The sequence below is a fragment of the Trichosurus vulpecula genome, chromosome 1 (genome assembly GCF_011100635.1).
Source record: "Trichosurus vulpecula isolate mTriVul1 chromosome 1, mTriVul1.pri, whole genome shotgun sequence".
Lineage (NCBI taxonomy): Eukaryota > Metazoa > Chordata > Mammalia > Diprotodontia > Phalangeridae > Trichosurus > Trichosurus vulpecula.
The window spans coordinates 481,361,192-481,374,329 of record NC_050573.1 but is presented as its reverse complement, the minus strand read 5'-3'; the positions used below and the strand labels follow the sequence as shown (position 1 = coordinate 481,374,329).

The 13,138-nt window shown below is 37.0% G+C and overlaps 1 protein-coding gene across 1 annotated transcript in view; it reads left to right on the top strand.

Annotated features, from left to right (window-relative positions):
- The window catches only part of MAN2A1 (mannosidase alpha class 2A member 1), a 211,809-nt gene that overhangs the window by 16,324 nt on the left and 182,347 nt on the right, over positions 1-13,138 (top strand). The gene's annotated exons all lie outside the window — the stretch shown is intronic.

The following is a 13,138-nucleotide window of genomic DNA, read 5'->3' as shown; positions in this document are numbered from 1 at the left end:
AGGCAGGCATCTAGGTGAGATCATTGCAAGTGGGGTGTTGTGTTGTTTAAGGAATAACAAGCCACTGTGTTCGGATGCCTGGATAGTGGAGTTTGGGAATAGCAATAATGTGTAAGAAGACTAGCAAGATAGTTTCTTACAATTTCTTAACCAATACCAAATTGTTTTAATGATTTTTGTGGCATTGTTTGAGGTCGGACACTTGCTAAGGCCCCTTTTGTTCCCATTGCGTTTCGTTCTTCGTCTTGAGATTCCAGACCTTTTTTTCCTCACCATATAAATTTTTTTTATTATTTTTTTCTAGTTCTATAAAGCAAAGTAGTTTGGTATGGCATTTAACAAGTACATTAATTTAGGTAGTATTGTCACTTTTATTATGTTGGAGTAGCTTCTATCTAAAAGGTCACATCGTAAACAAATTAGAGAAACATGGAAAAAAAATTACCTATCAAATCTCTGGATCGAAGAATTCTTGACCAAACAAGGAATATATAGGATCATAGAAGATAAAATGGATAATTTTGATTAGATAAAATTTAAAAACTTTTGCTTAAACAAATCTGATATTGCTAAGATTAAAAAGAAAACAATTGGGAAAAAAATTCTTTGCAGCAAGTTTCTCTGATAAAGGTCTCATTTCCATGATATACAAAGGAATGGATTCAAATTTATAAGAAGAAAAGGGTCATTCCCCAATTGGCAAATGACTTAAAGATAAGAAAACATAATTCTAGGGAAAGAAACCCAGGCTATATATATGGGAAAAAAAATGCCCCAAATTGCTACTAATTAGAGAAATTCAAATTAAAGCAGTCGTGAGATTCCACCTCAAAAGGAAAATGATAAATTTTGGAGGGGTTGTGGGAAAACAGGCACAATTGACAAACTGTGAACCAGTGAGAATGGGAACAACCATTCTGGACAGCAGTTTGGAATTATACTCAAAAAACTAATGTAGTGCATGGCCTTTGAACCAGCTAGATCTATGTGCAAAAATAGGAGCTCTTTTTTGTGGTGGTAAAAAAACCTGAAAACTAAAAAGATATCCAAGATAAGAGGAAGAGCTAAATAAGTTGTGAAATTAAGTGCTGTTATATTTTAGTAAGAAAGGAGGAAATAGATGATTTTAAAAACACATGGAACAACTTAGGAAATGATGCAGAATGAAGTGAGCAGAAACAGAAGAAGAATTTAAACTACAGCAATATTATAAAATGACTGATTTTTAAGGGCTTTTATAAACTGATAGAGAATGAAATGAACAGAAATCAGGAAAACAATTTATACAATTATAGCTATGTGAAGACAAACAACTTTGAAGCTATAAGCACTATGATTGACACAATGATCATTCATGATTGTAGTGGACCAATGATGAAATATGCTATCCCATTACAAAGAGGACATGAATTTAGGGTCAGAATGAGACACATTTTTGCGTATGGTCCTTGGAGGAATTCATTTTGTTTGACTGTGCATATCTGTTGCAAGAAGTTTCTTTTTCTTTTTTTTTCCCCCCCCATTGTTGGGGGAAAGCCTGTAAGGGCAAGCAAAGTAGGACTTTTTACTGTTTTTTTCTTGAGTCTTGCCTTTGTAGGAAGGCCCACACCTTTTTGCTAATTAGGTCACTAGAGCTATGAAGCCTTTGGGCCCTAAAAAAGGGTATATATATACTCTTCGGGTAGCTGTTCAGCTAGCACCCTCAGAACTGCAGGAGGAGAGGTTTTGCTTGGGGGCACACTTGTTGGAAAAGTGTTGGTGATTTGGCCAGAGGAGACTCTGGGTTGGTTAGCTGTTGGAGCCCCCGCTCTCCCCTTTGAAAACCCAGATGTTGGTGTTTCTCTCTGGTAAGTGTGTGTGTATTGCTATGATCAGAAGCCTCTCTGTTGATTTGTGTTATTTGCTCTATTTATATTTTCTCTATTTATAATTCCTGCTTGTATTTGCTCTGAAGTTTAGGGTGCTGATGCTGACTTTTTCCCCTGAACTAAGTGAATGATATATGTATGTTTAATTAGAGTGAGATTGTAAAGCCCTTAAAGTTGCTTTCCTTAGAAAAGCAGATCAAAGAACTGATGCTGGCAGCCCTCCTGTGTGCTGGTGTTATTGGTCTTACGCCTCCACAGCAGCTGCTAGTAACATTGTTGCTACAGCAGGCCATCCTGTATGAGGTGTTATTACTGCTAAAAACTGTTGGGTACTTGGGATATGTAAACACTTTAATATGGTACTACTATTAGCAATGCAGATTGCATCTGTGCCTTCTCATCTTGTGTGACTCTTCTTTGTCTTTCTGTGAATCTTATGGAGTCTACCTTGCATGCTAGGAGCTGCCTTCTAGATTTCTTGAGATCCTGTGGGTATAAACTTTAAAAGAAAGAAAGAAATCTTTATCTTTGGAAGTTTGTTTTATTTTAAACAGCTAAATCATTTGGAGAAATCTGGTGAATGTGGTGGATGATGAAGCTGGATAATACTTTTTATTTTTTAAAATGTGATGTGACTAGAAAACAGTCTAATTGTTGCCTTGTTGGCAACTCCAAAGAGTGGAATTAATACAGGTGTGTTTAGGAATAGCAGCCTCTTTGGAATCAGTGTTGTAACCTTTTGTTTCTTTTTGCCGGTTTCCCCTCCACTTTAGTATTTTTGTATTCCGAAATATATTAATCTTTCTGTCCTTTAGAAAAACTCTCCATCACAAATTCAGTTTTCCTAATCTGCTAATGGGAGTTTTAAAATTTTGATTATAGTGCTCTCCCTCCTGACCTATATTAATTTCTAATTTCTTGTTTGAGCATTTAATTTTCTTTTGGAAACATTCTGGAGTGTATCTTGTTCCATTATGTCTTGATTGATTTTCTTTTGGTTTTGTTGTAAAATACATTTTTATTGATATTTTCATTATATCACCAGAATTTCTTCCATCATTTCTCTCCCCCTCCCAGATAGCCATCTACATAATAAATAATATTTTTGGAGAAAAATAAAAATCAGAAAAACTCATCTGTGTATCTACAATGTCTGCGAATAAATACGGTGTTCTTTTCTGAGAAATGATTATTTCTCTCCTATATTAATAACCAGGTATTAAATTACAACTAAAGTTTTACTTTTCTATTTCCTCATTCAGAAATCAGCCCCTGTAGGTTTTTCAGCCAGCCTCTGAAGGATATTGCTGATAGATGGGATTGCCCAAATCCTTGGGGGACATGCTTTTCCCTCTGGGTTGGGACTCCACCTAACTAGGAGATCTCACAAACAGAATCCAGTCTAATCTTGCCCTTAGGAAATAAGCCCTTGTCTATCCTTGAAACCTTCCATTAGGATTTAGGGTGACCCAGTTTATGAAGGGGAAAATCAACTGGCAAGGTCTGGGTAGAGGTGGATTGTTTTGCCTGGATAGCTGGAGGCAGTTAAGTCTCATGATTAGGTCATATTCTCTGCAGGAGGAGCTGAAGACATTTTGCCCACCTTCTCATTTATATGTCTACTCCCTCATTAGTTATCAACCAATAAGGAAATTGATTTCCATCCTCAGGAACATGCCCTTTTCCAAAGGCTTCTTAATAAAGTCAGTATTCTCCAGCAAGGGTCTTTAGTTTGTGAGAAAAAGCCAAAATGATTGTTCTTTTATTATCTGCTAGCCATAATTAACAAAATTAATTATTAATTAGCCAGAAATTATGCCTGTTGGACTTTTCATACATCAGAATACTTACTTAACCACTGCAAACGAATAGGATGAGAGTGTCTTCTCGTATCTCTTCTTTGGGTCCATTCTCATTTTTTTTTCCCTAATATTGCAGCTTTCACTTTTGATTATTTTGTGATTCTTGCTTTTTACATTGCTGTAGTTATTGTCTATATTTTTTCTTGGCTTTGATTAATTCACAGGACATCAGATTCTGCAAATCTGTCCATGCTTTTCAGTATTCATCATATTTGTTATTTCATACAGCACCATTATATTCCATTGAATTCATGTACCACAGTTTGTTTAGGCATTCCTCACTAGATGAGCATCTGTTGTGTTTCCGATGTGTTCTTGTCACAAAAAGTTCTGCTATAAATAGCCTTCTTGGGGCATAAACTCAGTGGAATCTCTGGGTCAAAGAGTATACAAATTTTAGTTATTTTATTTACATAATCCCAAATTACTGTCCTGATTCACATCTCCACCAACAGTGCAACAGTAGGCCTATCTTTCCACTTGCCCTCTATTTGGCCAATGTGATACCCCAGCAACTGCTATGTATATGCAGGCGTGGTGCCAGGTTTGAATTGCAAATAACAGACTCTCTTCCTCAAAGAGGAAATGGAGATATTTATTCAGATACCAGAAAGCCAGATCCACCATAGTAACAAAGAAATGTGCACATATTACCAATGCAGGGAACACTGCCATCCCCAAGCCTTCCCTCCATCAGGCCTCCTCACAAACAAGCTCTTTTAGGCAAAATTCCCCCACTCTCACTCATGCTAGCTGCTCTGCCTCAGCTCTCCCAGCTCTCTCACCCAGCTCTGCCTCACTCTCAACTCTGCTCCACCCATTCGACAAGCTCCTCCCACCACAGGCTCCATGTGACTCAGGCTCAAAGTAGGTCACATAGGTCTGTTAATGGATGGGAAAGATCTTTGTATTCCATTAGCAGTACACCCTCCAACATTGACTATTCGCTTCTTTATCATCTTTATAGTTTGCGGGGAATAAGGTAAAATCTCAGTATTGTTTTGGTTCTCATTTCCCTTATTAGTGATTTGGAGCATTCTTTCATGTGGTTGTGACTGTTTTGCAATTCTTCTTTTGAGAATTGTTTGTTTATATATCCTGTCACCACTTATCTACTGGAAAATGTCTGTTAATCATATGTATTTAATAATTATTTATATGCTTTGGATAGCAAACTCTTAGCAGAGACATTTGATACAAAGATTTTTCCCATTTGACCACTTCCTTCTTGACATAGGTGCATTAATTTTGTCTGTACTTTGTCTGCTTTTCTGTTTCAAAAAATCATTTCTCTATTTTATCTTTTAAAATTGCCTTTATATTTTATTTGGTTAAGAATACATGTCCTACCCATTGCTTTGAGAGGCATATGATGTTACTCTTATAATTTTTTAATAGTATGACCTGTATATTACGGTTGTGAATCCATTTAGAATATATTGTGAAATATGGTATAAGGTACTGATCTAAACCTAATTTCTGCCAGAGCTATTTTTGTCAAATAAAGATTTTTTCCTAGGTAAATTATTTTTTCCATCTTATCAGATAAACTTGGTTATTGAGTTCTATTGTTTCTAATTTTCCCTTGTGTCTAGTCTGCTCCCTTGAGCTCTCTCTATTTTTTAATCATTTCCAGATGATTTTGGTGACTTCTGCCCTTATATTGCAGTTTGATGCCTGGAAGTGCTCTTCTCCCTTTGTCTCTGCCACTTCTTCATCATTTTTCTTGATATTCTAGAATTTTTGTTAATCCAAATGAATTATTATTTTATCAAGTTCCATAAGGTAACCTCTTTATAATTTAATTGGTATATCATTAAAATTGTAAACTAAGTTTGGTACCATTGTCATTTTTAATACATTGACCTGGCCCAGCCAGGAACCCTGAATATTCATCTGTCTAGGTTGTTCTTCCTTTCTGCTGTTTCATTGATATTTCTGTATTTCCGTAACCATATCGAATCAGAGTGGGTATCTGTGGTTTACTCCTGTATTTATTGGAACTAATTTATCCCCATTTCATATAATCTTTGCTCTGGGTTTTAGATAGGTATGTTTTATGATATCAAAAAAAAGGTCTCTCTGGTTCCATTGTGCCTATACTTGGTAGGATTTTTTAACACAAATGAATGTTGTACTTTTTCGAAGACTTTTTCCTCATCTATTTCTTCATGTAGTTTTGGATGCTTTTGCCTTTAATATGATTAATTATGTTTGTTGTCTTCGTAATGTTGAATCATTCTTGCTTTCCTGGTATAAAGGCAACTTGGTTATAATTAAATATTTCTTGGATGAGTCACTGAATGTAGTCTGACAGGATTTTATTTAAAAATTTTGAATCAATATTCACTAATATATTGGTCTGTAGTTTTCCTGTGTTTTATTCTTCCCTGGTTTAGATATTAGGACTATATTTATTTCACAAAAGAAATCTGATAGAGTACTTTCTCAGTTTGACATTAATTTATATATTATGGGGTACTAATTATTCTTTAAAAGTTTGATTGAGTTCTCTCATATATTCACCAGGTCTAGGTGTTTTTTTCCTTTTTCCTCTACTTAATTGTCAGTGGGAGATATGGTGGATAGTGGTATTGAGTTACCATGTTAAGGGTTAGGATTCTCCTCTGTTGTTATTCATCAGATTTTTACCTTTTTAGGGTTTTGTTGTTCTGGAGACAGCTTAAGTTACTTTCTTTATTTTATATAATTTTTATTTTGGAGAAGTTTTAGAGGTTGTGTGGATTAGTGAAAATTTCAAGTCCTCCCTTTTGTTGATTACTTGGCCCTGAAGTTGGAGAGAGCATTTTCAGTTGAGACTATCCGATCATATTCATATTCATTATTATTATTTTTCCTTTGTGATCTCTCATCTTCATTTTATTATTTTATTTTCGGTCTGATTTTTTCCAAACAGGATATGTGAAATTGAAGGTATCTAGTGACTGCTGCTCTCTTTCCTTTAAAAATATATAAGAAATCTAACTTTCTATTCTCTTCTTTGCAGAAAAGAAAAATATTCTTCACTGATCTTTTTAAATTTTCTTTTCTTTCCTGTCTTCTCTGGCTCCCGTATTCTCCTGCCCATTTAGCAAAAATAAAAGAAAAACAAAATCTTAAATAATATGCATAGACAGTCTAAACAAATCCCCACATTTCTTCCCTCACACTAAAAATGTATGTCTCTTTCTTGGTCTTGGGACTATCACACTCTGTTTGGAGGTGAGCAGCATGCTTCATCATCAGTCACTTGGAACACAGGTAGACAAAACACTGCCCAACAGCCAAATTCTGCTGTCTCATTTTGTATGACTGCCTGTGAGCTAATAGTTTTTTCCCTTTTACTTAATTTAAAATTGTAAAAATGTTCTTAGTGCATGGGACTTTGAAAAGCAGCCTGTAGTTGGGTGTAGTTGCAGGACCTCCACTCTAAAAATCAGTTGGAGTTGATTATTGCATTGATCAGAAAAAAAGGAAATACGGAAGCAATTTGAAGGGATAGTAGGGTCTATTGAAAGTTTTTATAAGTGAGTGTACTTTATAGCTATTGTATAGCTCTGAATGACAAAATTTGTACAGCTTGGTTAGATTTGGTTGAACCAATATTGTACTGATTCATTGTTGTATATAACTTATTCATATATATTATGGTATAGTTCTATATAGATGTCCATTTTCTCATAAGGTTGTTGTAGGCATCTTTTTTGAAGTTAGAGAATGGGCAGAATTTTTTGCAAGTGGTGGGTCACAGTAGACCTTTTTATGCTATGCTTTTTAACGTTTTTGCCCTTTTTTAAAAAAAATCATTCATTCATTGTTTATTCTGATTTTACCTAAACTCTCTTTTTTATTATTTAATATTTTTAGTTTTCAACATTGATTTCCACAAGATTTTGAGTTATAAATTTTTTCCCCATTTTTACCCTCCCCCCCTCCCCAAGATGGCATATATTCCGATTGCCCTGTTCCCCAGTCAGCCCTCCCTTCTGTCACCCCACTCCCCCCCATCCCCTTTCTCCTTACTTTCTTGTAGGGCAAGAGTCTATATCCCATTGCCTGTATATCTTATTTCCTAGTTGCATGTAAAAACAATTTTTAAAAAACATTTTAGAACTTTGAGTTCCAAATTCTCTCCCTTTTCTTCCCTTCCCACCCACCCGCCTTGAGAAGACAAGCAATTCAACATAGGCCACGCATGTATCATTATCCAAAACACTTTCATAATAGTCACATTGTGAAAGACTAACTGTGTTTCCCTCTATACTGTCCTGTTCCCCTTTATTCAGTTTTCTCCCTTGTCCCTGTCCCTTTTCGAAAGAATTTGCTTTTGACTATCTCCTTCCCCTATCTGCCCTCCCTTCTATCATTCCCTCCCACCCCATCCTCTTCCCCCTAGTTTCCTGTGGGGTAAGATACCCAATTGAGTGTCAAATCTGATGAAAGCAAGATTCATTCATTCCCTTTCACCTGCCCCCTCTTCCCATCCATTATAACTGCTTTTTCTTGCCACTTTTATGCAAAATAATTTACCCCATTCTCTCTCTCTATTTCTCCTTTTCCCAATATATTCCTTTCTCACCCCTTAATTTTATTTATTTTTAGATATCCTTCATATTCAACTCACCCTGTGGCCTCTGTCTATATATGTATATTCCCTTCAACTACCCTAATACTGGGAAAGGTCTCATGAGTTACAAATATCATTTTTCCATGTAGGAATGTAAACAAAATGGTTCAACTTTAGTAAGTCCCTTATGATTTCTCTTTCCTGTTTACCTTTTCATGATTCTCTTAATTCTTGTATTTGAAAGTCAAATTTTGTATCCAGCTCTGGTCTTTTCATTGAGAATGCTTAAAAGTCCTCTCCGTTATTGAAAATCCATATTTTGCCCTGAAGTATTATACTCAGTTCTGCTGGGTAGGCAGTTCTTGGTTTCAATCCTAGCTCCTTTGACCTCCACAATATCATATTCCAAACCCATTGATTCCTTAATGTAGAAGCTGCTAGATCTTGTATTATCCTGATTATGTTTCCACAATACTTGAATTGTTTCTTTCTGGCTGCTTGCAATATTTTCTCCCTGACCTGGGAACTCTGGAATTTAGCAATAATATTCCTAGGAGTTTTCTTTTTGGGATCTTTTTCAAGAGGCAATTGGTGGATTCCTTCAATTTCTATTTTACCTTCTGGTTCTAGAATATCAGGGCAGTTTTCCTTGATAATTTCTTGAAAGGTGATGTCTAGGCTCTTTTTTTGATCATGGCTTTCAGGTAGTCCAATAATTTTTAAATTATCTCTCCTGGATCTATTCTCCAGGTCAGTGGTTTTTCCAGTGAGATATTTCACATTGTCTTCCATTTTTTCCTTCCTTTAGTTCTGTTTTATAATATCTTGATTTCTCATAAAATCACTAGCTTCCACTTGCTCCAATCTAATTTTTAAGATTGTATTTTCTTCAGTGGTCTTTTGGACCTCCTTTTGTATTTAGCTAATTCTGCCCTTCAAGGCATTCTTCTCCTCATTGGCTTTTTGGAACTCTTTTTGCCATTTGAGTTGGTCTATTTTTTAAGGTCTTATTTTCTTCAGTATTTTTGGGGGTCTCCTTTAGCAAGTTGTTAACTTATTTTTCATGATTTTCTTGCATCACTCTCATTTCTTTTCGCAATTTTTCCTCTACTTCTCTTACTTGATTTTCCAAATCTTTTTGGAGATCTTCCATGGCCTGAGACCAATTCACTTTTTTTCTTGGAGGCTTTTGATGTAGGCTCTTTGACTTTATTGACTTCTTCTGGCTCTATGTTTTGATCTTTTTTGTCACTAAAGAAAGATTCTATAATCCGAGTCTTTTTATGCTGCTTGCTCATTTTCCCAGCCAATTACTTGACTTTTGAGCTTTTTGTCAGGGCATGACTGCTTTCAGAGTGAAGAGTGCTCTATCCCAAGCTTCACGGGTTTTGTGCTGCTGTTTTCAGAGCTACTTCTATTCTGAGGTGGTATGATACTCCTCTCCTGGCCTGTGCTCTGGTCTGTGAGTGATCTCAAGCACTCATTTCTGTCGTTTAACCACCAGGAGTACTCCCTCTCCACAGACATTACAAGCTTTGCCTCCTCACAGAGCTCCTCCTCCACCAAGAACCGCCTACCAGGACTGTGACCCAGATCCAAGCAGGGCAAAGCAAGAGAACCCTGCCTTTGCGCCAGCAAAGCAAACCCTGCACTCCTGCTCTGATCTGCCACTTGGTTGCCCCCACAGTGTGGGTCTGGGGCTCCGGAAGCAGCTGCTGCTGCTGCTGCCACTGCCTCTACTGCAGCCACTTCCTCTATCCTGGGGCTGGGGCTCGACCTCACACTTCTCTCACCCAGATCCAACAGTTTTCCCACTGACCTGCTTCCTTTCTTTGGCGTTTTTGGGTTGAGAACTCTGGAAACTGCCACAGCTCAGTGATTCAGGGCCCTGAGACCTGCTCTGCCTGTTCTGCTCCAGCCTGGTCTCTTCTGGTATGGCCCATGTTGGGCTGCACCCTAGTCCCAGCACAGTGCAATAGACCCTTCCCAGCAACCATCCAGGACGTCTTGGGCTGGAGACTTGTTTCACTCTATTTTCTCATGGGTTCTGTAGCTCTAGAATTTATTTAGAGTCATTTTTTTCCAGGTGTTTGGAGGGATTTGGAGGAGAGCTTAAGCAAGTCCCTGTTTTCAAGCCATCATTTTGGCTCCACCCCTCTTCTCTTTTCACTAATAGAAGATGTTTACATATTTTAGGCTAGTATATATACTAAGCTCTTCTATGGCTTCAGTTTACTATTACAGTGATATGCCACTTAACTGGAACAAAATAAAATAATTAAATTTATTGACCTACACAAGAAACCTTAAAAGTTCTCACATCTTTAGAAAACTTTTGATATACATCATCTTCTTTTACTGCAATCACTTAATTTATACTACTTAGCATTGCATTCACAAACTTTTTACATATATTCTTTAATTTTTGTTTAGGAAACCACACTTTTATCATATTGCATCTTTAGTATACCTTTAAACGGTACATGTTTTCCAAATCTTGCTGAGTTTATTTCCCATAGATTTTCAGTGGAGATTAAATCAGGTGAGTTCCCATACTGTAATGTATATTGATCTCTGTAATTTGGGTAAAGTTCTGAATCTTTTGTGTCATTTGGCACTATGTAAGGTTGTGTTGCTAGTATGCCATCTCAAGATTTCTGTAATCCTGGAACAATTCTGCTTCTCAGTTTATCAGTGTATTTTACCAGAGTACATTGTTCTTTTGGTGGAGAAAACACTTTCAGGTCTACTAGACATGGGAAATCATCTAAAAAATATTTTTTTTGAGGGCGGAGTGCAATCTTACGATGTGATGAAGATGGCTAGATGTTACCTGGATTTTTTCCAACAGTGATTTTAATATGGGCCCATATGAAAAAGTGAGTGTCATCAAAACTTACCTTTTCCCGATCTTTGGTGTTTCGGTTTTTCTATTTTCTTGCCCATGATAGGTATTTTTTCCCAAAAACTTAAAAAATAATGTTCTTCCCCCTGTTCTTCTAACCTCAAGATGCCTAAATCCCATTTTAGAGGAATCTGTAATAGTACCTATAGTTATGACGTCCCTCAGAAAGTCATTGACTGTCTTAGTATTAATATTTTTGTAGCAAGAGTTGATAAATTTTTGGCTTTTTTCCTCCTGTATTTATTCTAGAGTTTTAGTTATCTTGTTTTGTTGTGGGCTGAAAGGACCTTTCAAATTCTTAGCTTCACATTACCAACATCCACTAAAAAACCTCTAACAGACATTGAAGTGTGCTCTTGAAGAACTATAACTTTTGCTTGTTTGGTTGGAATAATAGTCATTCTTTAAAATCATGGAATTAAAAACATTCAAAAAAATAGTGAAACAGATGTGTGGCATAAAGTCTGGTTGGTTGCTTGGTTGTTTTCTTTCATTCTCAAAGAGGACCAAAATGATAGCACTACGTTGGAGTCAAGGTACAGTGTGTCAGAGCTGGGAATGCTCTATCACAGGTTGGGTGTAGATAGTCCACATGAACATGTGGAGTGGAGATATCTCTAAATTTACACACCTCACGTTTCTTTTGTGCCACTGCAGTTCTGCTTCGCTCAAAGAGCACAGCGTCTTCTTTGACGCAGGCACGCCACACTGTGTGGTCCTTTGCCAATGTCTCCCATGTCATACAGTCAGTTCCAGAGTTCTTCAGAAAGGCCTTGAGAGTGTCCTTGTATTGCTTCTTCTGACCTCCATGTGAGCACTTGCCTTGTGTTAGTTTTTTGTAAAATAGTCTTTTAGGCAAACTTACCTTTGGCATTTGAACAACACGGCCAGCCCATAGGACTTGCACTCTCTGCAGTAGTTAGAATGCTTGAGAAAGTACTTTTATCCTGCCAGATGATCTTCAGAATCTTCCTAAGACAATTAAAATGGAAGTGATTCAGCTACCTGGAATGTTGCTGGTATCCTTTTCGGACTTTCACAGGCATATGGCAGTGAGGTCAGCACAGTGGCTCTGTAGATCTTCAGTTGGTAGGAAGTCTAATACCTCTTCTGTTCCACACTTTCTTCTGGAGCCTCTCAAACACTGGGCTAGCTCTGGCTATGTGTGCATCAACCTCATCATCTATGTGTACATCTCTGGAAAGTATCCTGGCAAGGTCAGTGAAGTAAGCATTCCAGATTTCTCCATTTGCTGTTCCATGTATGGATTGTGTTGTGCTGACTGGTGAAGAACCTGTTTTCTTGGTATTGTTAGGCCAAAATTAGCATGAGCAGTAGAAAATCAATCCATACTTTGTTGAGTCTCTTGCCTTAGAGGATGCATTGAGTGCACAATCATCTGTGAGCAAAGTAAATCCTACACCAACCCTCCCTCCACTTTAGTCTTGGCTTGTAGCCTTTTCAGGTTAAATAATTTGCGATCAGTGTGGTCACTGTTTTTGATATTGTTTTCGTACCTCCTGAAGGCGTATGACAACGTAAAGTCCTATACTCAATTGACAGACAACTGATTAATGTTCAAAGCAGTTCAATACAATTTCATCTGGTTGAGGTGAAACATTTTGTGTCAGCAGAAGTACACATAGATTGCTTGTCCCAGATAACTCCAACACTCCTGTATATTTTTGCTTGCTCATCTCTGTAGAGATGTCACAACACATATTAAACGGTATTGAGATATAGATTTCTCCACCTCTGCACCCAAAAGATGCACAGATTACAGATGGACTTTTTCTGTTTTAAGGGCAAATGAGGTATGCTGTTTGTCCAGTAGTTCTGGCCTATCTTTTGCCCCTGTTTCTGGCTCTCTTTTTCTTTGGAGTGCCTGCTGTTTTATCACTTGTAATCTTAATGGCTGCCTTTACTTTTCTTCACT